Below are 24,344 nucleotides of genomic sequence, written 5' to 3' on the forward strand. Positions count from 1 at the left end.
AGGGCTCTGCTTGCCATGGGCTGCACTGGGCAGGAGAACCGGACCCACAGCCGGGGGGCTCAGGAGTGTGACACGGAAATGCCCTTGGTGCAGGCTGACACACCTAGGCCGTGTCACACTCAGCCAGCAGCAACAGAGACTGACCCAGGCCCAGGAACAAGCCTGTGGCTCTGAGCAGTAAATAGTCACCAGGCAGGGGGCAGAGCTGGGCAGAGGGCCAGGCAGAGCCCTCCCACAGAGGGAGCTGCAGAAAGGACCAATGCAGCAGAGAAACAAAGAAACATAACTGCCGAGTCTCACACATTGGCTCAGAGCTACCGAAGCAAGAGACGAGTGAGCCAGGCTGATGCCAGCCCCACAGCCATGGGTCAGTAATTCGCCCTGAGACTGAAGGGGAGAGAGGTCACGGGAGTGACTCCTTCCCCCAAAAGGCTCATTTGTGAGTTTACCTCTGGGCACCCAGAGGGGACAGACCCCTTGGGGCACAGCCCATGCACAGCACAGTTTAGTAAGCATGAAAGGAAGCACAAAAATCTACCCCACGAGCCCCAGTTTGAACTCTTATTGCCAGAGACAACGACATCTCCACTGCGGCTGCTCCCAGAAAATGGAGCATCCACCAAAATGCTCGCAAGTGGCAGACTTGTGCGGTTGACACAACCAGCCCTGTTGCATGTATCTCACCTGCCCAAGTAGCTCAGCAAATCTGTGTGACCAGGCAGGTGACAGGCACAGAAACACAGAGGATGCCAAGAACAGTAACAGCAGGTTACTGCCAGTCACCAGCACCCCTGGACAGAGGCATTTGGAATTCTTATGGTGATGCCAACAGTGACACCCAGCAACCCCCCACCCTCCAGGCTGACCCCTGCAGGCATCGTAGAGCCTATTTGTCCATTGCAGCCAGGACAACAAGCAAAGGTGAGCTAAAAGGTACTGCAGGACTTGAACCCCTCATGGGAGCATTAGGAGACTCCCAATAACCAGTTCATCTCACCAGCCTCGGTGGAAAGGAGCCATGGGCAGCTGCAGAGAGTTTGTGGTCTCTGGAATGAGCTGTGTGGGTCAGGACATTTGCTTATTTTGAGGGTCATGCGCTCCAGGGGTAGAACATTTACTAGTGCTAGTGGGTGAGTGCCCAGGGCTGGGGCTGGGAAGTGGCCATGTCAGTGTCTCACTCAGGTCAACGCTGGAAGGGAGTTTGGCCCATGAAAACAGCCCGGGGCAGGGAGGTGTTTCCCTGGACTCTCCGGCATTTCAGTGGGTCTGGCTGCTTTGGGGCCGGGACACTGACCTGTCCTGCCACAGTCGTTACCCCAAAGGGGCTTGGGGTTTCCAGTCTCAGACACAGCACACAAAGCCGGGCTCAGCAGCACTGCAAGAGCCACCCCACAGTGTGGCAGCCGCCATGTGCGGTTTGACCTGAAAGCCCAGAGCTGCTCCTTTCCCAGAAGGACAGGAGTGTCCAGGGGGCCTGAAGCACTGGCCTGTCACCAGCATGTGAACCTTCAGAACATCCATTGTGGGTCAGAACAAAGGTCCCTCCAGCCCCATGTCCTGTCAGGGCCAACACCTGGTGCTGCAGAAGGTAGCAGCCCGGCACCCCTGGGAGCTGAACCCAGCAGCTCCTGTGTGCTCCTTTCAGCTGTGGAGCAGGAGATATGTCCCAAAGAGGCTTTTCCCCAGCTGCTGAGAAGCACAGAAGAACTCAGGACTTGCCCAGGGTGGCACAGTGGAATGGAGACCTGCCTCAGGCCCTGTGGCTGGATCTATTGCTGTCAGGGGCAGAGAAACATTCCTTCCCCCTGGGCAAGTATCTGCTCTTTTCCCAGGTGTGCACTGCCCAGCCCAGGAGCTGGGAGAGACCAGAGCACTGCATCAAGCCTTGGGGAACCAGCCCTTCACTCAGAGGTAGCTGCACCTGTGCCTGACTGCAGCTGAGCCAGGGCTGCTACTTCCTTGCCAGGGAAATACACCCCTGGCTGTGTTTGGGGCCCTGCTTAGCCCCAGGCAGCAGCACTGCAGGGGGCAGAGGTGAGTGTAGCTGACAGTGGAGTCAGTCTTCACACTTTGAGGGCAAACGAAATCATTCTACCCCCACCTCTGGCAGCCAGAGCTCAGCTCAACCTCACAGAGGTGTCCTGTGCTTGGAGTCTGCCCAACACAGGAGCTGGGAGGCAGCAAACTCAGGTGTGCTGGAAGTTGAAAACAATGGGGCTGGAAATCAACAAAGAAAAATGCAATGAGGATGGGATTTGAACCCAGGCAGGCAGAGCACAATGGATTAGCAATCAATTACTTTCACCACCTCATCTTCATGTGCTGCAAGTTTTTCATCCTTCCCAAAGTCAACCCTGCCAGGAACCTTTCTGCACCTCGCTGCTTGGCCAGGGAAACAGGATGGGCAGATTTGGCCCAACAGTTCTACTCTCACTCCTGTCCCCTGCAGTGCGGCTTCCTGGGGTGAGCATGGCCCCAAACACAGCTGGGGTGCAGTGCCCCGGCCAGACATGGGGATGAGGTGGGGGAAGCCCTGGTTCAGCTGCAGCCACTGACATGGGCAGCTGCCTGTGAGAGAAGGGCCTGTCCCCTAGGCTGGCTCAGGGGCTCTGGTCTCTCCCAGCAGCTGGGATGAGCTGGGCTGTGCACAGCTGGGAAAGGGGCAGACACTTGCTTCTGGGGTTGAATGTCAAACTCCCCTCTCTCTGACACTGAGAGCACTAGATCAGCCTGCAGCACCAGCCACAGGGCCTGAGGCAGGTGTCCGTGTGACTGTCCCTCCCGGGAGCCCCTGGGGTCCTGTAACCAGACACAATCCCCCTGCTCTACTCCATCTTGCCCCTTTTCGGTGCCTCTGAGCACACAGCACAAAGGAACAGCACAGTCTTAGAGCGTTTGAAAGCACAGACGCGCCTATCTCAAGCCCAGCGTTTAGATGCTTCAGAACACAGATGTGCAGTGTCAGCATGACCCTGGACTGAAGCGTACAGACAAGGGGGCTAACAGGCTAGATGTTGACCACAGGGCCTCAAATTGCCCTCGGCTGCTACCGATAATTGAGACGCCCACACTTCATGCAAAGCCGAGCTGCTGAGCCTTCAGCTGTACCCCTCGCTTTCCCAATGAGCCAACAAGAGAGCAGGGGCTATAGGATGGGCCATGAAGCAGGCGAGGCAGCGTATTGCCCAATCGTCTGCGAGTGTGACCCAGAAACCTACCACACGCTCTGTAGCACAGACAGACAGACGGACAGACACATCCTGCACCCAGCTACAAAGGCTGTTCACACACAGAAAAGAGGTTCTGATATTTGACAGCTAAACCATTTCCCTCAAATGTCATATTAAGCACATCTGCCCATCACACAGGCAGGTGGAGGGTTTGTGGTCCCAGTTGCTCACAACCAGACACATCCAAAGCCATGAACCACCAGCCTGGCTCAGTCACAAAGGGACAGTGGTCCCTGCTGCCCCAAGGCTGACAGAGAGCCCCTCAAGACCACCACTGCCCAATCCACCCAGGACCTGCCCCTTACTCACTCAGACAGAGCTTTGCTTGTTTTCCTTCCACCCAGAATCCCACTTCTCTTGCTGGGTTACCAGGAGCCATTCCTGGAGCACCATTGGACAGGCACAGGATTCTGCCTCCCTGCAGCCAGCCTCACCTGCACAGGCTTTGGCAGGAGAGAGAGTGGTGCTCCATTAACTGCACTGAGGTGCTAAGCTGCTCTCCTGCCTGCCTCAGCTTTACTTCCTTCTTCTGCCCCGTTCCAGCCTCACTTCTTCCTTTAGCAAGTCACGCAAAGGAGGCCAGCAGGAGAGCCGGCCTCAGTAGGTCAATCCTCAAGGGCAGAGGAGGCCAAGACACAAACCTCCTGAAAAAGACCGGCCGAACTTGTGTAGCTTCCCCAGTCTGAGAGCGACGTATATGCTCTGCTGATACCTCTACCCTTTTTCACACAGCAGTCGGGTTTACCCCGGAGACAGAATGAGACCAGCTCTTCTCAGGCCCAAAGGGGAGCAAAACAACCAAAGCGCTGGTGTTTTCATGGGGCTTTAAACAAGTACATTGCACGTGTGAAGCAAATGTAACAACCACAAAGCTACAGAAGTTCTATCTGGGTTGGGTTCCCCTCCCATCACGTCCATCCACAAGTCACTGCTTACCCTGGTCCACGTGGGGAGCCCTTCAAAGGCTCAGCTGCCAGAGCAGAGGATGGCAGCTGCACCCAGGAACTGTGACTCCAGCTTTAAGAGTATCATGACCAGTAATCCCAATCACCTTCCTCTGTGTGTCAGTGTGATCTGGGATAAAAAGCAGCCGAGAGAGACGGCAGCGGAAGGTTAGGATGTGCTAAAAGCCATCTTTTTGGAATACTGTGTCACAGCCCCCTTTTATTGAAAACATGCTGACATTTTCACTAGGTATGACATATGAGGCGTTTTAAAACTTCCTATGTCCTCTTGGTGTAAACTGTTCTGAAACTCAGGAAATGTCAAGAGAGGTTGATGCTCGCTGGAGGTGCCTTTTGTAGGTATTGTGGCCGAGTGGTCTAAGGCGCTGGATTTAGACTCCAGTCTCATTGGAGGCGTGGGTTCAAATCCCACCACTGCCATCTCTTCATGAACTGTAAGATGCACAGAAAGCTGCATTGATGGCCAGACCCCAAGTGTTGGAACTGACATCTCTGTTTGGAGATGGGTTTCAAATATAATGTCCTCATGATCAGTTCTCTGTCTTGCACGGTTCAACATCTTTATTGAAAAGCTGGATGAGGGGCAGGACTACACCCTTAGCAAATTTGCAGATGACCCTAAACTAGGGGAAGAGGTAGATCTGCTGGAGGGTAGGCATAAGGTCCTGAGTGACTTGGATAAATTGCAGGGTGGGGTCAAAAGAAATGTCATGAGGATCAATAAGGACAAATGGGCTGTGGCCACATTTGGCCAAAACCTCAAAATAACCATGCTAATGGCCAGCTGCTCTGCTGATAGGAATAGGGGGATTTCAAAGTCTGCGGGGTCCTTTGGAAACCTGCCTGTGCACCAAAAGGAGATGATGCCAACACCCAACCCCATTGGATGACTTCACCGTAGTTGCCAACACAACAAGATATTGCATCAGGAACTGGATTTGAGAGAAGGTCTGCCAGATCCAAACGACCACCTGTCTAGACTAGAGACCATGTTATGTCGTATTTCCAGTGCTTTCGATGTAGGATTTCTGCCAACAGTATAGTGGCTTATTCCATATTTGTTGCTGTAGTTAGAATCAGTTTTATTTTAAAATGAAGAGGCTTCTCAAGAGGGGAGGGAATGTGGTGCTTTAGGTGTAAGACTGCTTGTAACTACTAGAACTGTGAATCCAGGCTGCTGGCAGTCTGGAAACACAGAAAACATGAAGAAGAAGTTAGAAGATTCACAGGGGCCTTACAGAGAGCTACAAAATGGTGCAGCAGCTTTGTCAAGAGGTCTCACTTTTGGAAATAAAGTGTGTGGAAGTTTGTTAGCGCTTTGCTTGTACGGTACCACAGGCTGGTGGGAGCAGGTCCCTCACAATCCTGGGTGTCCCTGAGGAGCATCATACTCAGCTTAGAAGATTGAAAAGCTGAGTTCCCTTGTTCCTGCTCTGCCCTGTTTGTGTGCAAAAGGACACTTGCCTCCTCTGTCTGCCTCCACATCAGCTCCAGTAGCTCCGCACCACAGCAGTGGTTCACAATCCGTGACCTGTTTGCAGCTCATTCAGCACCCACTTGTGACATCCTCACAAACACACAGGTAGTATTGGACACAGCCCACATTATGCACTGTGGTTTCATATGCAGCCTACACGAGTGAACAAGTTGAGAACCATTGTGCTCGAGATGCTCAGAAGAGCCAAGTTTGGGTTAAAATTCCCCTCTGGCTGGTTCACCACCCATTCAGCCCGGCCCAGACTCTGGGAATGGGAAAGAAATTCACTTCTGTAGGAGATGAAATACCCTCCACAAGTCCAGCAGCTCCAGATCAACCAAGAGATTATCAGAGTGAGAATCGGGTGCCAGATAGAGGGGACTGTAACTGTACCTGCCGAGCCCCAGGGGAGGGAAACCAGCATTCATTGCTTCTGTGAACTCCAGCACAGACAGAGAACTGCTGCCTGGTTCTTCTTTCCCCTGCAAGTTGTGTAGGGACAGAGGTGATCAATGGCCTTGGTAAGAAGCTGTAACATTTGTGAGTTCTCCCTGGTTGTTTACACAGCTTTTTATTCCTGTGCTGGCTAAAGTAGGGCCAGACAGCCAGTCAGCTGCTCTGGGACTGTCATTAGGGCTGCAGGGAGTTGCCTCATCAGAGACCGAGGCTTCATTACTTGCTTGCCAGAGGGTGGTCTGGAGGGTTGTTACTCATTTAAACCCTGACAGTCTGACTCTGGGATTTCTGAGTGCCCCAGAACACACCTTACTGTCTCCTCTTCACTAGCAAGTAGCCCCTTTTTGCTTTTTTGTCACATGGCTGTCAGTGTGAAGAGGCACAGCTCGGTGAAGTGCATGTACGGTCCCCCGCCCTGCTCATGAACTCTCTGCAGGGAGACACCAGCTAATCTCCTGCTTCTCAGAAATTTTCTTATTCCTGTAAAGAATGTGCCAACAGGAGCTTTGTACTGCTGAAGGATTTGGGGAATGTGTCCTCAAATGTAAAGGTGCGCCCATGTAATGCCTTGAAAACAAAGCCTGATGGGAGCAAGTGAAGCAAAGCGTTTTCATCTCTTGTAAATAGCTTGTTGTTGGAAAGTCACATTTTATGACTTTACCCAGTGTAAGAATTGTGGAGTCTCACCAGTGCTTGAAGTTGTTGTGGGCTACAGGGCACTCATGACTGCTGTGTCAGATATGGATTACAGAGGGATCCCTTCATGGAAACATTATGAAGTGAGAAAGGGTAGGACTAGTGGTTGATTCAGCTTGCTGGAAGCCTTTGGGCTATACAGCGGTAAAACTGGTTTGACTATTTCTTCCCCCCGCTCTTAGAAGGTGGACCTAAAAATGGGTCAGTTACTATTCTGCTAGAATTCATCCTGGTGAATACCGAGATGCTGCACCTCGATGCAGAGCTGAATACCACTGTGAACTGAAATCCCCTATGAGCTGGTAGCTGAAGCCCTGGAGTGCTTCAAACACAGGGTTCTGCCTATTGCAAAACCCACAAGACAGGAGAGGGACGTCTGGTGAGAGAAGCAGCCAGCAGGTGTGAGCGGCGGGTGGGCAGCTGGCAGGGGATGCGGAACGCCGGTCCAGCACAAAGGTTGCGTTACCTCCAGTTCAGAGAGGGAATGCAGCAAGGGCCACGTCCACACTCGCCTGTTCCTTCTGGAAGGGGCATGGTAATGAGTGAGGTCGTAAGATGATAATGAGGTGCTGCCATCAACATGCAGTGCCTCGTAAGCATAATGGAGCACAAGGCGATTGAAAAGTGCCACTTTCGAATCTTGTACCATCTGTGTGGGGGGGGGGCCTGTCGAAAGGACCACCTATTCTTCAAATGTCCCTTCTTCCTGTTTCGTTTTATGCAGGGGCGAGTGTAGACAAGTCGAAAGTGATGTGTCAGGGAGTGCAGGGACTGGGAAGACTTGGAAGTGGGGCATTTGAAGTGGATAGGGAGAAAGCTTGGGTGTGTGGATTGGCTCTTTCCAGTATAGGACGGCTGAGCCTGAGAGGCAAAGGGCACTGCTCCATCTGCTTGAGCGGGGACACTTACTGGAGGCTTGGTTGTGACCTCTGGGTGTGGTATTTTCCCAAGCTTCTGTCATATGACTTTTCTGCCTCTTTCATTAAAAGCTCATTTTCTACACTCAGACTCTGTGCTTGTGAGTGGGGAAGCATTGCCCCTGCGAGGCACCCAGGGCTGTGCGAATTTCCCAGGCTTCTGGGTGGGGGCTCCAGCTGGTTCTATGTGAGATGGATGACAAGGGACCCCTCAATGTTGAAACAGACCCTGGTTGCTGCCGACTCGTTCTGACAAAAGGCTTACATTTCACAGCTGTAGACCCTCTTATCAGACTGAGCTCCTTCATGAGTCCCTCAGTAAATCAAAGGGGTGACTATCCTCCAGTCTCTTTCCTAGAGTACTAGAAGTGGAAGGGACCTCACGAGGTCAACAAGCCCAGTTCCCTGCACGTTTCCTCACACGGACTCCCCAAATGTCAATCAAAACTCCAGTAGCTGAGATTTATTCCCCACAAAAAGATCAGTTGCATCTGTTTCGAGGTGCTATTGGTGCAGGAGTCCAGAACTGTTACAAGAGAAAGAAAAGAGAAATTCCAGTCTAATTCCTAAATGTGCTCATGCTGAGCCAGATTGGAAGGTTTCCCTTCCCCATAACTTCCAGCAGTTTGTGCTTCCTGGGATGCTTTTCTGATTAGGCCACGTCAAAGGTTTCTTTGTCTTTCCAACATTGTTGCTGCCTTCAGTATAGGTACAGGAGGAGAGGAGAAATGATCCTGTCAATGTCCCTTACTTTACACGCTCCTCTGGGTGCCAGAAAGATCCTGGGTGTGTCTCAGAACCAGGCACCTCAGAGCGAACAGCCCATCGAGCAGCTGCCTTTCATGGCAATTGTGAACCTGTCACCTACATGTCCCTTCCTGGTGAACGGCCAGGGATGGTAACTAAACATCTAGCTGGGTGTGGGTCACTCCTTTGTTGCTACTGCAGAGTTACTCCCTGGGCGTTTCTCAGATTCACAACAAAGAAAGAACAAACACAAAGAAAGAGCAAATTTTTTGTCTTCCAAGGTAAGAAATGTACATTTTTTGAGAGAATTTTATCCCTCATTGCTTCCACTAACTTGTGTACCCCAGTGGTCTAATGGATAAGGCATTGGCCTTCTAAGCCAAGGATTGTGGGTTTAAATCCCACCTGGGGTGAAGCTCTCTTTCCCTCTTGTCAGGCTCAAGGTAAAAGAAGAAAGTGGGCTTTGAAACCCACAGGGGCTCACTTGAGCAATTGTGTGCTAGGGTTGCTTCCTGAAGAGCATGAGATTTTGCTTTAGGCAAATGACTTGTTGCATGTTAATATCACTGCCTCATTCAAATCTGTGGTGGGCTTCAGGCTTCCCCAAGCTCTGCACCCTGTCTGCAGGCGGGAGTGACTCTTACTCAGCAGGAGAACAGCAGGTTTATTAGCTGACAGGCCGCAGCATCTTACAGAAGTGTCAGTACAGCTGGCAGAGACAGCCAGTCCAATCCATGTTGGGGAGAGGAGGCCCCGAGGGGCCCCCAGAGCTGGGGCCTGGCCCCCTCCTTTGTCTCTGTCTCTCCCAGCCCAGACTAACTGCTTCCCAGTTTCAATCTAAACTCCTTGGGCTCCACCTCGCCCTTTGTCTGCAGTACAAAGGTGTTACCTGGTCGCCAGGTTACCCTCAGCAGGAGCCCCACACCCTCTGTGAGCCACACACACATGTACCCCTCCACATCACAGCATCTTCTGAAGCGGCGCACTCCCACAGCCCCTGCAAAAGAGAGGCTCGTGTGGCCACATCCTGCGTGTACCAGACAGAAGTTGGGTTGTGGAGAAGGAGAAAGGGGTTGCTTGAGAAGAAGCAGATCCTGAAAATGGGCCTCTGTGGGAAAGGAAGAGACTCAAAGCTGTGGGTACCCAAGAGGCTCCTGCCTTCAGCCTGAGGAGACGGATGGAGTGAGCTCTCTCCCGCTGGCAGCACAAGCCCTCGCCTCTTCCTGCCCTGGGCTTTGCCGTTCCTCTGTACGCAAGTGACAGACACTCTCTTTTGAGTCATTGATCTTCAGTCCCCTGCAGGACAAACCCGGCTTCACTGGTTCCTTTTCCTCCCCATGTCCAGAGTGGTTTTACAAATGGAGTTTAATTAAACTTTCTCTCTCTGGAACAAAAAAGCAGTAAAGTAGCACTTTAGAGACGAACAAAATAATTTATTAGGTGAGCTTCCGTGGGACAGACCCACCTCTTCAGACCAGAGCCACAGCAGAACACACACAATATTTAAGGCACGGAGAACCAAAAATAGTCATCAAGGTTGACAGATCAGAAAAAAATTATTACCAAGGTCAGCAAATCAGAGAGCAGTGAGGGGCGTGGGAGTCAAGCGTTACATGACGCCATAGATACAAAAGAGCCCCTATAGTATCTCAGAAAATTTGCATCCCAGTTCAAACCACATGTTAATGTGTCGAATTTGAATATGAACGAGAGTTCAGAAGTCTCGTTTTCCAAAGCAGACTGAAAATTCTTCTTCAAGATGCAAACTCTGAAGTCATTAACAGACTGGCCCACTCCATTAAAATGTAGACTAACTGCTTTGTGAATCAGGAATGTTTTGATGTCTGTTTTGTGCCCCTTAACTCTTTGTCTGAGAGAGTTTGAAGTTGTCAACTTTGATTGCTGTTTTTGGTTCCCTGTGCCTGAAATACTGAGTCTGTTCCGGTCTGGCTCTGGTCTCAAGAAGTGGGTCTGTCCCATGAAAGCTCACCTGAGAAATTATTTTGTTAATCTTTAAAGTTCTACTTCACTGCTTTTTTGTTTGGATAGTGTATAGACTAGCACGGCTTTCTCTCTGTTACTTTCTCTCTCCAGGTGCACCCTACAGCTGCCCCCCACAGACCTGGCTTCTCCCACCCACAGAGCTACCGCTGCTAAGGGATGCAGGTGATTTGTGCATGTAGGGCAGCTCTCTCCCATCTGCCTGGAGCCTCAGCAGTGATTACAAAGAAGTAGGGGAGAACCTAGTGATGGACACCACGTCATCCAACAGGTATTGCTGGGTTTGCGTTCAGTGTCAGTAACTCCTCTCTGGGTGCTTCCATACAAGCCCCCTCCATCCAATGGGGCGTGCTAAGCAGGCATGTCAGAGGAGGCTAATGAGGTGCTGGGATGCATATGTAGCACCTCATAAGCGTAATGGCCACCTTGGGAGCTTCAAAGCTGCTGACTTTGAGGCACTGACAGGCAGCGTAGCAGCAGGCAGAAGCCCGGGGCGGGGAGGGCCAGGCACACCCCGCACACCCCTCACCTGTGCTCGCTCATGTCTTTCCCCTGCAGGTCGTCCACGCAGTCAATGCCCTGCTCCTCCACAGGCTCATGCGGCTTGGGAACCCGGATGCTGCCATCGTGGGGTTTGCCAGCCTGGCCTTCCTAATTGCTTTGGGGCTCCCAGGCAGAGGAGTTAGCTCAAGTGGCAGAGTGCTCAAACCCTTGTCCTTGTGTAAGTGAATAGCTCAAATTCAGAGCTCCTCCTTTCCTGGCTATGTGAAGAGCATTTATAGGTCCAGGGCACAAATGGAGCTGATGTGGAAAGACATAACACGACAGAGTGCTGAGGAGGACAGTGAGCTGGCGAAGGGTTGTTTTCTGCCCTCTCGGGGCATGTGGGGATCGAACTGAAGAGAGGAAAATCCTCTTCTGCTCTCTGAGGATGACAGAGATACCAATTTTTCCCCTCTAGAACTGAGGACAAGAAGAGACTTTTCCTGCCTAAGGCCAGGAGCTGAAAGGACGCAGAGCAAGAGAGAGAGAGAGAGCAGAGTCTTGGCTGGGCATCTCCTGGGATAATGATTGGAGCTAGTTCAAATAGCTATTTTGAAACAGGAGCTTCAAAACCGGCTCCATTGTAGATGCTGAATGTCCAAATAGCAGAGCAGTATTTCAAACTCCACGTTGTGTGCAGCTGCGCTACATCGGAATCAACAACTCTGGAATACCTCTTCTGGAACCACTTATTCAGGAAGAACGCAGCTGTGCAAACACGGCCTTTGCGACCCTTTGCCGTAGCCATGGGCGGCCACAGGGATGTTTTGGCCTCTGGAATAAGATGGGTGAGTCAGAAATTATGCTCAGGCACAGGGGAATTTGCTGAATTGGTGGAGCGCTCACTAAGCATGCGAGAGGCTTTGGGATAAATGCCCACGTTCTCCAACAGAAGTGGGGTCTTTGCTCCTTCTTTTCCAAGGCAGTGTCAGGCCAGGAGCGAAGCTTCTCCAGTGCCCCCTTCCATTTCCTACATTTGCCCCTGCAAAGAAACAGCCCATTTGGGTTCGAAAGCTGCTGGACCCCGGCCTCCTTGGCCTTAAACATTTCCGTTTAAAACAAAGGTTAACCTGCGTCATGGGCTGTGATGACCTAATCTTTCAGATGTCGCCAGTTCCCCATTTCTAGGGAGCTTCCAGCGCTGGCCACAGTGTCCCCAATACAGCAGTCCCAGGACACCTGTCCTCTGGGTCTTCACTGGCCAAGGCCTTTCCCAACCAATGTGGACCATAAAAGCCCTGGGGTTGCCATGACAATCTGAGCACTGGAGTAGGTCTGTTTTCTTCCGGAGGTGGGGGACAGTTTTTTACACCCCTGAGTGACACCACCGAATTCTTGAGCACAGACCTCTGCAAAGAGTCACCCCCTCTTGGGAGTTAAACTTCCCCAGCTCCTCTGTCTGACAGGCTCAAAACTCCAGCAGAGCGAAGCAGACCCAGGTGGGGCTGGTGGGAGTCAGGTGTGGGCAGAAGGAGGAGTTGAAGAGAGTGAGGCACCATGGCTTAGCTGCTTAAAACCCCTCTTGTAAGCAGGGGATCCTGGATTCAATTCCCAGTAGTACCTGGTTGCTGACCCTTCATGGGGCACCTGGAGGGGGCCCTGTCAGTATACAGGATGTGGTTGATATGGCCCTGGAAGTACATATTGATGATTTCCATGATGTTGGCAGAGCTGGTGACAGCTCTGCGCTCCCGGTTCCTCTGTGTGGCCCGACAGAGCCTCATTAGCATTTCCATTTTGAAAGTGTAGCCATGGCCTCAGCGATTAGCTCTCATGCGAAAGTTTTGATATAGATTTCATAGTGCTGAGAATGACTTTTTTAAGCAAGTGTGAGGAGAAAGAATAAAACTGGAGTTTAAACATTTGTATGTTCTGTAATTGTTAAAAGAATTCGCGTGGTCTGTTACACACACACACATTTCTGAGTTAAAAGCTGTTGCAAATGTTTAGGCAGGAGCCTGGCTCTGCTTTTCTACTTTTTTCCCCACAGCTACGTCTGCACGAGAGAATTTTTTTTTTCAAAAAAGCCGCAGCTCTTTCAAAGACTCCTGTTGAGCATCTACACAGGAAGGCTGTGGCTCCACTGCCCAGCCCTTTAGGAAGCAGCATGGAAATGTGGCCAATAGGAAACGCAAATGAGGTGCAGACTTAAATCTTGCACGTCTCATTCGCAATCTGGAAGAGCTGATATAGAAAGTCCCAGGCGTGAGTGCAGCTGCTTCCTCTGGGGGCTCACCTCTTTCTGCTGTAACCTCTCTCTCTGATTAGCCCAGCACCCCTGTGACAGAAGACGTTGAACCAGACCCTGTTGTACAGCAGGAGAGCCGAGCAGATGCATTGCTGCTCGTGCACAGAAACTCTCTCCTGGCATGTACTTGAAGGCTTTTTCCTCACTGATGTCACTGGCTGGGAATCACAGAGCTATCTTTGCCCCTCAGCCAACAGAAGCTGTGCCAGGCAAGTGCCCCTGCCTGATCCCACATGTTCAGTCCCAGCCAGACCCAGCCAACGCCTGCTCCTGAACCTGCCTCCCATCGGCCCCTCACAGACTGACCTGGCAGAGAAGGGGCCAATCCACCTGGAGCTGCTGTGCTAAGGGAGCAGCTGGAAAGGAGCAGAGCGTGTCAGGAGCAGATACAAAGGCTGCAGACCCTGCCCATGGCCCTGCTCTGTACCCACCCAGCAGGGACACATGGGCTGAGCTGTGCTGCTCCCAGAGCAGGGCACTACAGTCCCCTGCTCACGCCACGAAGCAGCTCTGCAGGGGACATGAGTGATCACAGCCCTGTTGGGCCAAACTTGCCCATCCCGTGTCCCCGGCCAGCCAGTGAGTGGCAGAAAGGTTCCTGGCAGGGCTGAAGTTGGGACATATGAAAAAGTTCCAGGCACGTTGGGTGAGGTGCCGAGTGGTGAAGGGGATGGACGGCTAATCCATTGTGCTCTGCAGGGCTTGAATCCCATCCTCACTGAGCCTTTATAGGCACCATCCTGCTGAGCTTTGTTGAGTTCCAGGCCTATTGTGCGATGCTACTTCTAGCACAGCTGAGCCTGCTGCCCCCCAGCGCCTGTGCTGGGCAGACTCCAAGCACAGGCCAACTCTGTCGCTCACTAGTGTGGGGTGTCTCTGCAGAGGCAGGTCTGGGGCAGGAGAGGGCCAGGAGGCAATACACACTGTGAATGGGATTCCCCAGTGCTCAGTGGCCCAGGACCTAATGCTGAGCCCCTGGCTGCATAGACCTGCTGGTGAATAACAAGAATCAAGAGCATCACCTCCCTGCCTTAGTAACAGACAAAGGGCTTTGGGGTTCCTCCCGTGCTCCTCACACCCAGGCTACGTCTACATGTGAACGCTACATCGAAATAGGCTATTTCGATGAATAACGTCTACATGTCCTCCAGGGCTGGCAACATCGACGTTGGGCAGCACCACATCGAAATAGGCGCAGCGAGGGAACGTCTACACGCCAAAGTAGCACACATCGAAATAAGGGTGCCAGGCACAGCTGCAGACAGGGTCACAGGGCGGACTCAACAGCAAGCCGCTCCCTTAAAGGGCCCCTCCCAGACACACTTGCACTAAACAACACAAGATCCACAGAGCCGACAACTGGTTGCAGACCCTGTGAATGCAGCATGGATCCCCAGCTGCGGCAGCAGCAGCCAGAAGCCCTGGCCTACGGGCTGCTGCACACGGTGACCATAGAGCCCCGCAGGGGCTGGAGAGAGAGCGTCTCTCAATCCCTCAGCTGGTGGCTGCCATGGAGGACCCCGCAATTTTGATGTTGCAGGATGCACAATGACTACCCGCTCCCTACTTTGACGTTGAACGTCGAAGTAGGGTGCTATTCCCATCCCCTCATGGGGTTAGCGGCTTCGACGTCTCGCCGCCTAACGTCGATGTTAACATCGAACTAGCGCCCAACACGTGTAGCCGTGACGGGCGCTACTTCGAAGTTAGTGCCGCTACTTCGAAGTAGCTGGCACGTGTAGACGTGGCTCCACTCTGCAGCCACCTCAGCCGTCCACCTGTCAGTGTCTGTTACTTCTTCCTCCAGAAGGACGGCAGCCGCCTCCTGCAGCTCTCTGAACTCTCCAGCACAGCCCAGAGGTGCTGCAAAGCAGGTGAGAGGCAGCCAGAAAGATTTGGCCAGGCACCACTGGGTGCTGCTTTCCTAATCTCCCCTTACCTGGGAGGTCCATGGCCAGGGGAGCCACAGCACCTCTCTGGGACTTTTCTCCTAACTCGTTTGGGTTTTGTCAGTGACAAACAGAGGGATGTGAGAGGAGAGTAACTCTCCCTCTCCTGCCCTGCTGAGATTGCGCCGTCAGCAGCTGTGCACAGGCAGCGCCAGAGAGCCACAGGGCTGGGAGGATCAGCCTCTGTTCTTGTAGCCAGAGGAGCCACCTTCCCAACACCAGTTTCAGCTGCGTTTGCCTGAGCTCTTGTCTGTGCCTGGATTCTTCCCAATGCTCCTCTCCCATCAGCCTTTGCCTCCCCCAGCCATGACTGGGATTGCCAAGGGAGGGCTCTTCAGCTCCCCAGACACATGTAGGAAAACATGATTCAAGACATCTAATGAGGCACCACTGGGAGTTGAACCCAGGATCTCCTGTTTACAAGGCAGGTGCTTTAGCCAGTTAAGCCTTGGTGCCCCCCTGGCTTGAGCTGTGGGTCCTGACAGAGAGGTACCTGTGTTAGTCTGTGTCGTCAGCCAAAAAGCCGTCCTGGAGCACATTAAAGACAAGCAACCGAATTTATCAAGTGATGAGCTTTTGTGGGGGCCGACCCACTCTGATGGACGGCCCACAACAACCCCTTCCCGCTCCCCAGCACAGACATTGCGCCCGAGAGAAGCTGGAGTTGCCGCCGAGAGGACAGTGAGGATGAGAGGAACAAAAAACCCCCTTTCGCTTCCTGTCCCCTCTGCAGGGTGCAGATCAGACTCCACCAATCTACCCTCCTCTCACCCCACCTGCCCCAGTGCCAGGGTCCCACCAGCAGAGCCTGGAGTCCTGCCCCCCTTTGCTCCCTCAGCCTGACTTTCACTCTGTGCTCCCCACACCCTCCTTTCTCCCTCTTCACACCCCAGGGGTGGGGTGAGGAGGGCCCAGCTCTGGGGCAGGGTTATCTCCTGTCTCTCACGGCGTGGGGGGATGGGCTGTGCCGCCCCGGATGGAGCTCGTCAGGGTGAGCGTTTGCTGCAGTGTAACTAGCAGAACATTTTCCCTTTCTGTCTCCTTCTGCCCTTCAGTCCCACTTGTGACCCTCCGCACAGCCCCTTTGGGTTATTACCAGCCCAGTGCAAATCCCCTGGGGGTGGGGCTGACTTTACAGCTTTCCCTGCGAGAAACCTTTGAGCAGGGCCGTCTGGCTGAAGACTCCCTATTGTCCTCTGTTCTACCAGCTGAGCTGTTGAAATGCAGCACTTAGTCCTCTGCCCGCTCCTGTAGCTAGTTCAACCCACCCACGTGTTATGACAAGTGCCACCCAGGTGATGGCATTTCAGGAGAGAGGAAGAAGAATCCAGGTGAGATTCTGTGGGGCTCTGGATATCACACAAGTTCCCCCATTGAACTCAGCAACAAACACAGCAACTCATTTCTATCCTGGCAGGGATTTCTGCTTCTGTGGCTAGTCTGTGACTGAGCATTCCCTGCTCCTATGAGTTCCTGAAAGCGAGAACCTGCAAAACCCTCTAGCAAGACAGGGAGCAGTTTTGTAATTAATGAACCAAAAACATCTGCAAACAGCCTTGGCCAGGTTGACTGTGCTCTCTGCACTGGCTGCAATGGACAGAGAGGCCCAAAGAGAAACAGACCAAATGGCTTGTAGGGAGCAAACTAAAGCTTTGATGGAAAGTGACTCCAGCATGTTACAGGGAACACAGCCAGAGACACAGAATCCCACCCAGCCCTGCCCTGCTTTGGGTCACTCCAGGGCACAAGGGCTCGCTCCCTGGGGTACACTGAGTGCGGGAGCCAACTGGTGGGAGGGAGCCGATGACCTCACATCTGTAGGGCAGGTTAACCCCATGTCCCTGAGCTTGGCCCATGCTGGAGGGAGCCGGGCAGCTTTAGCAGAACACAGTGTCCGATGAGGAGTAGATACGTGTATTTGGGGAAGGGATCCTGAGTGCTGCATCCCAGCCATGTGCTTTGTCCATGGTCCTGACTTTCCCTTATAATCCAGCCTCCAGGTCAGAGCTGTTCCCGTTCCCTCCAGAGGGCTGGGGGATGGTCAAGGTGCTCTCTTGTGCCATTGCACCTGGCTGAGCACAGAGGTCCCCAAATCCCTGCTATGCTGGGAGCCAGGTTGCTGTTTGAATTCTGTGTTGCCAATGACATTGTCTCATTATTGTCCAGTATCCACGATAACAAAACACAAAAGGGCTCAGAGCTGTGATGACTGAGTGGTTAAGGTGTTGGACTCAAAATCCAATAGGGTTTCCTTGTGTGGGTTCAAATCCTGCTCACAGCAAAGCCTGAGTTTTACCCCCACCCAGGGCAATTCAGCCTGGCACACTCTGTGCATGTGGCAAATGCAAGCGGCTGGGTCCCTAAACCTGCTGCACAAAGGCTGGCTGCTTCGGGGGAGAAATGCCACAGTTGTGATGTGGTCGCTGCTCCAGCACAAGCTGGCTGCTGCCACCTGCTGTGAGCAAAGCTCCAGACAAGTAGGCGTCTCTCCCATGCCCAGCTCTGCTCTGCTTCTGCAATGCTGTCCTGCTCTGCTCTGTCTCTGCCCGCACCCATCTGCTTCATCCCCCAGTGTCTGCTGGTGTCTGCCTCCACCAGTCCCTGCCCCACCTTCTCCCCTGGGGCCACCTCCTGCTCCGCTCAGGCAGGAAATAGTGGCAAAGGCCTGGCCCATGGCCCTCATAGCCCCACTGACAGTGTAGGGCTGGGGGGAGCCTGAAGTGGGGCAGAGGAACCCCTAGGGGAGAGCCTGACAGCAGGGAGAGGCAGGTGCAACGTGGACAGAGGGGGTTGTGGGGTGAACAGGGTAAAAGCTGGGGTGTGGTTGGCTGAACTGTCTAAGATGGTGTCTTCTGGTCACAGCCGTCTCTGGAGATGGGAGTTCAAGCTGCTGGATGGGGAGGGGTGTGGCCAGGCCAGTGAGTGGCTGAGGCAGGGGCAGGCCAGGCCCAGTGGAAAATATTGGGGTAACAAGGAGGTTCATAGCTGACTAAAGTTTTCCATCCCACTTGGTGCAGTGCCAGGGTTGGGGGCTGCTGGTGGGGGAAGGTAGCACAGATTTGGAGGACCCCCCCCTTTATTAACACAGCCTGTCCACTCCGATACCAGGTCAGACTTGCCATTCAGGGTCTGGCACAGTGGGGTGTGAGAGCAGGAAGGTTTGGGCCACAGCAGTGGCCTCCCTCAGAGCAGCTGAGGTGAACACAACAGCAAGGCCCCTTTGGGTTTGGTCCATGGGAGGGCTTTGTACCAGTGGGGGATACAGGCTGATTTCTGGGAGGTTCCTCTAACGCTGAGACTCCGTCCTCACCACTTACTGATGGGAGCTCAGAGGGTCTCTGCTCATTGCAAAACGGCATAAGAAGCAGAACATCTGCCTGCCGGAAAGGAGGGCTCAGGCGCCGCTTTTCTGTGTGGCCAGTTGGATGCAGTGTTGGACTTCGGATGAGACCATTGGTGGTCTGAGTTCCTATGTGGTCATACTTGCTCTACACTCACTCTGTGCGGCCTTTGCCCACAGACTGCAACCTTCTCCTTGGCTGCTCTGAGCAATGGTTTGGCTCCAACTGGACTCTGGGAAGCAGTCGCTGGGCAGGCATGAGCCCTGGCTGCTCCCACTGAGCCATTACCTTTCTGGACTTGCCAAAGAAGGTGGGGGGTAAATCAGGCTTGTGTGTTGGGCAGTTTCCCTCTTCCAAATGGTGCTCATGCTTGTGCTGGAGGGAGCTCATTTAATAGCCCCTTTGCAGTACTGGGGGTTTTCTCTGCTTCTCATTCGAAGGCGAGAAACCTCTTGAGGCCACATCCCCAGCTCCACTGCCACACTGAGTCCCATAGGTGGAAGCAGTGAGAGAGCTGCTGAGGAGCTGGCTTACCACTGCCTTACCACTTACCATTCTCACCACTGCCTGAGCATTGTTGTTGATACCTATCAACAACCGATCAGTCTGCTATTCCCTCCCTGTGACTCCAACAGCGCCCAAGTCACTGTCTGCTCTATCATGTCAAATGCCTTTTGAAAATCAACAAAGCTACTGCAGATGCTGGAGAACCTCTCCAGGCGCGAGCCTGGGCAATTTTTGGGACGCTGGGCTGCCCAGACGCCAGCGTCCCCCTCTCGGCTTTACTGATATCGTCCAAAGGAGAGGATAACCTCTACGTCTGGTACCAGCTCAGCTGCAGGAACTGCCAGGTCAATGCCAGAAGTTGGCACAGAACCGCCTTAGGACTCCCCTCGGGATTTTCTGTCAGGGTTTACTCCCTCAGCCTTGCTCCTTCCCAGGATAAACCACAAGGCAGTGGGGCGGGTTGCACACAAGCTATCCACAACCTTTAGCTGACAGAACTTGGCTCACACCAAGCATCACAGCTTAAAAAGCCAAGACACCTCCCATTTCACCAAGGAGCAGGACATCTCCTCTCTCCGCTTCCAACAGAGAAATTGAAAGAAAAGAACTAAACCTGAGAATTGAACCCAGACCAACTGCTCGGAAAGCAGCTGTGCTAGTCACTACACCACCAACGCCGCCCTGAGGAAAGTGTGCAACAACCAGAAATATGAATCATGGAGCATGTGTCTTCAACCCCATGTTCTGTTTTCATTTGCTTTAGATCACTCCGCTGATGGGAATAAGGGGACTTCGAAGTAGGCGGGGCCCTTCCGAAAAGGAGCCCCATCAGGACAAGCCGCGTGGCGGTGAGGCGCGTCAATTTCGAAGTGCCGCTGCCACCCGCATGCTAATGAAGCGCTGAATATGCATTTCAGTGCTTCATAAGTAAACTTCGAAGTGGCCATTTGCATGCCCGTTTCGAAGTTTGGGGCTAGTGTAGACACGGCCCCTGAGTGACAGTAGCTTTCTGAGTGGGAGAAGCTAGGTCAGTGGGGAAGCTGTGGTGTGCACCTGGGGAGAGAAAGTTTCATCAACCCCCATTTGAAAAACTACTCTGGGCTGGGACAGAAAAAGGAGCCTGGGGAAAAAGAGTTTGTCCGACAGGGACCTGAAGATGAGTGATTCAAGCAAGAGTGAAATGTGGGTGTAGGCCAGTGGCAGAGTGTTTGATTTCAGATGAAGTGATCTTCTTTCTAATCCATGCTCCCCTTTTCAAAGGCAGCCACTTGTATGACAAGAGTTGTCTCACGTTAACCAACATGCTCTGGATTTCTATAGTACGGGGATCCTGAAAATGGAAATGAACCCTTAACATTTGTCAGTGCCCATGCAGACAAACCTAGCAAACCCCTCCCTCTGCTGAAATCTGGCTCCACAGGGAAACTGACATTTGACACTGACATGAGGGATTTTGGGTCTCATTTCCATAAAGAGATGCTTGTTCAGAGTCTATCCAATACGTCACTTCCAGCAGGAAAGGTCTCTGCACACTTTGTAAATGTGTGTGTTGAGAGGATGTCAATTACTCTGGGAATTCACAGCGAAGGCCATTACGTCCTCCCTCAGCTCGATATTCATACACACGCACCACCAAGCTCCCCAGTCCCTGCATTTCTCTTCATTCTCTGCAGGCTGCTTATTGTCAAAGAAAAATTAACCCTTTTAATCTTTCCGGGGGCTTGAAAGAAATGTTGCCTTACAGCCAGGTGGAGATGGGTAAGTTATTCAAGAACAGTGTCTTCCAAACCAACGCTGCTGTGCAGCGATAGCCCCAGCATGGCCCCAGGGTCTCTATTCACAGACAGGCTCTGCTGTGCATGGACCTGCCCTGATGAAACATGTTTTGTTTATTCTGGGGCTTCCTTGCAGCGTGAAGGCGTCATTGTGAACTAGATTATTTTGGAGGAATAATTCTGGAATAAACTCTTCTGAAATAACTCTGCACCTCTCTGGTCAGGGCCTGTCAGCATCATGTAAAGCGCCAGAATGTCCACTGTGGCCTGTGACAGCTGCACTGGGGAGGCTGGTGCCAGTGCTGGAAGCTCCCGAGGAGTGGGAGGGGATCTGGTTTGCTTGGCCTGTTCCCTCTGAGGCCACCTGTGCTCCTCCTCCCATTTCACCTCTTCCTATCCCAGCTCTGCCTCTTCCCCTGAGCTCTGCCCCCAGCAGCCTGCTGCTCTCTCCTCTCCTCCCCACAGGCCTCTCCCCGTTCCCCAAGGACTCTCAGCCAACCCCACCTCTGCAGAGATCCACCCACCCATCCTGTCACCTGTACCTCTCGGCCCCTCTCCTGAGCTCCCATGGCCAAAGCTGCTCATCATGGACTTCCTCCAGGGCCTGCTCCTTGTGCTTCTGCACCCCACCCCCAAGGGCCCTTCCTGTGCCTTCCCCAGCCCTCTGCCCACCGGAGCAGCAGCTGGGGGACCTGAGTGAAGAAGCAGAACTCAGGCAGGAAGAGGAGCAGGGCAGGCAGGGACTGGCACCACTGGTGAGTTACCTGGGCCTGTGGTGCTGCAGTAGCAGGTGTCCAGGGAGGGAGCCTGTGAGGCCAGAAGTCCTTTGGGGGGAGATGGGGAGCAGAGAAAGCCAATGGAGCTGCTGCAGGGGGCTGGTGCCCTTGGCAGAGGGCTCCTGCTGCTCCTTTCTGCAGGAGGTGTGTGGTGCAGAGCTGCGGAACCTCACCAACCCCAGACCCACTCTGCAGCCCCCCCCTTAGCCTGGGGTGGTGACTCTGACTTGCTCCCTGCCAGCCTCTCAGCCCGGTTCCTTCAGCTCTTTGGGCCTCCTGCCCAGAGCAGTCGAAGAAAAGCAGAAAAGACCCACCCATGGCCAGCATGGGGCTTGAACCCACGACCTTGGCGTTATTAGCACCACGCTCTGACCAGCTGAGCTAGCCGGCCAGTTGCAAAGGGATTCACAAGGGGCTTTTTTGGAAATGAGCAACAGGCAGCTGCAAGGCCCCTGGACTGAGATTTCCTCCCCTCCCCCACCAGCCTGGCCTCCCCTTTCAGACTCTCTCACCCACCCCCCACTGCTCGGAGCCCAGCTGGGGGTTCCCCCAGCCCCGGCTGCCCCTTGCCAGCTGTCCTGGGCCCTGCAGTGGGTCCCTCACATCCTGTCTCTCCCACCCCTCCCCAGTGCCCTGATCCCCTTGTCCCCTCAGACCCTGCCAACCCCCCCCCTGCCCTTTTCCCCTCCTCCCTCAGCCACAAGCCCTGCCCGGGTTCCCCCTCACACCTGGCACCCGTCCCCCCCGGGCACCCGGCCTCCCCCTCCCTCTGCACTGCGGAGTCACCAGCTGAAACCTTGGCCCTGTCGGGGTCTGTGTCAGAACAGAGACAGCCCGTGGGTGCAGCCCCTGCCTGGGGGGATCCTGCGGCTCTGTCTTCACGTGCCGCTGCTTCCAGAAGTGGCGTAATAATGAGCTGTCCAGGAGATGCGAATGGGGCATGGATGGAAATGTTCTGTACCTCATTAGCACATGGGCGCATGATTGGGAGTCCAGAAGAAGCTCTTCCAGACTCCACAATACACATTCAGACGCGCAGCCCACGGGGATCTTACAGAAGGAAACGCTCCATCCTTTTTAGTCTTTAATTTTTATTTATTTTATTTTTTAATTCCTCACGAGGCCGCTCAGTATTGTCACATTATTGGTGCTGTGGGGTGCGAGAAGAGTTTGTAACGGTCTCATAAGAGCAGTCCGACCCCTCTGTGAACCCTTCGAGGAATCCTAAACAGATGCATGCAGCCAATACTTCAAGGCTACACGCTGCAAAACAACTCATCCTGCCCAAAACAAGGCTCGCTTGCCAAGACTTCAAGGCTACGCCGGCAGTCGGCCACAAGAGGTAGTGATCAGGAATGCATCGGCAATTTTAGGCAATCTTATGTTAATGAGTTCAGCCTTATCAGCTAGAGTTAGGAGGCCTGTTACAGAGCCTGTCCCCGAGCGAAGCTCCGACGCGTCGGGTTTTCCCCCACTGGTGACTGCGGCATCTCCGGGGCTCCCGCCGCGGGTGTCACGCGCTTTCAATAAACCAAATATAGCCCTCGCCTTCTGGGTGCAGCCTCGTTTCTGGGGAACCCGAGCCTGGTTGGTTACAGATACATTTGGGGACAAAATTCTTTGCGACAAGATTCCAACATTTAATCTCCTCCTCATAATGCCAAACCAAAGCTAATTATTTTCCCCAGGTCAGACTGGGGGAGGTCTCAGGGGGTGGCCGAGCTCGTTGGAGCATCACAAAACGAGCAGTTCTGTACCACCTTAAAGACGAACACATTCCTGTATGAGGGAAAGAGCTAATTGGTAGTTTTCTTCACTGTCACAGTTAGATTATTGCTTTGGTAAGAGGGCTGATAATAGGAAGATGGGTCCTCGAGCCCAAAGGCGTGTGGCCACCACCAGAAGAACTGTGGGACATGCAGCAGAGCCAAGGGAGGGGAGGGAAGCTGGAACATGCATGGAACGAACTGTGACCTTCCCTTTCCTTTCAGAGATGGGGGTTCATGATCTCCTCATGCCACAGTGCCTGGCTGTGTGTTTTCTTTTAACCATTCTCAGTTCTCCGTATTGCCTTACACGCATTGCTGGTCAGCAAACTTTCTCCGCTATTAATCTCTGTGCCTATCTATGCTGTATGGTACTTCTATCTTTCCCAAATCCTGCTTGCTCGTCTGCTAGATGTTCTTTGAGCAGTGACCTCAGTCTCTCCACCAGTATCATCATCAGCACCTTGCCCAGATGACTCATTAGTGCAATCCTTCTGTGCACTTCCTATCTTCTGTACTGTCACTAGCACGGACCTTGTCCATTCCTTAGTGGCCTTTCCTTCTTTCCTTGCGACGCTACAGAGTTGGTGTGTTTCCTGAGTCATACTGAATCATACTTTCTCTGCTGTATTTGATCATCTCTTCCATGAGCTTATCATTTCCAGGGCTTTTGTTTTTCTTTAGTCGTCTCACTGCTCTTTCTGCTTCCTCCTTCGAAATACCAGATGAAGCTCTGCTATCTGCACACACCTGACTCCCTGCCAGCCCCAACTCCTGGGCCTGCCCAGCTTTGATGGTGTTTGGATCTTGTAATGCATGGGAGCAAGCTGAGCTTGTTCTGGGTGGAGTCACATGGACCAGGCAGGTAAAGAGTGGTGAGGACTGAGCCCAGACGCACCAGCCCCCTGAGCTCGTGAATCTCACTCCAACCAGGAGGGAGTGTGGGGAAG

General features: G+C 53.1%; 4 non-coding genes across 4 annotated transcripts; 3 read left to right on the forward strand and 1 right to left on the reverse strand.

Annotated features, from left to right (window-relative positions):
• The first annotated feature begins 4,533 nt into the window (after nucleotides 1-4,533).
• Nucleotides 4,534-4,615, forward strand: TRNAL-UAG (transfer RNA leucine (anticodon UAG)). Its single transcript has one exon. It is a non-coding gene; the product is annotated as a tRNA-Leu (tRNA).
• A 4,213-nt stretch (nucleotides 4,616-8,828) lies between these two features.
• Nucleotides 8,829-8,901, forward strand: TRNAR-UCU (transfer RNA arginine (anticodon UCU)). Its single transcript has one exon. It is a non-coding gene; the product is annotated as a tRNA-Arg (tRNA).
• An 8,527-nt stretch (nucleotides 8,902-17,428) lies between these two features.
• On the forward strand, nucleotides 17,429-17,510 carry TRNAL-CAA (transfer RNA leucine (anticodon CAA)). Its single transcript has one exon. It is a non-coding gene; the product is annotated as a tRNA-Leu (tRNA).
• Nucleotides 17,511-21,945: 4,435 nt separating this feature from the next.
• Nucleotides 21,946-22,019, reverse strand: TRNAI-AAU (transfer RNA isoleucine (anticodon AAU)). Its single transcript has one exon. It is a non-coding gene; the product is annotated as a tRNA-Ile (tRNA).
• Between the last annotated feature and the right edge of the window lie 2,325 nt (nucleotides 22,020-24,344).

The sequence above is a fragment of the Carettochelys insculpta genome, chromosome 33 (assembly GCF_033958435.1).
Source record: "Carettochelys insculpta isolate YL-2023 chromosome 33, ASM3395843v1, whole genome shotgun sequence".
NCBI lineage: Eukaryota > Metazoa > Chordata > Testudines > Carettochelyidae > Carettochelys > Carettochelys insculpta.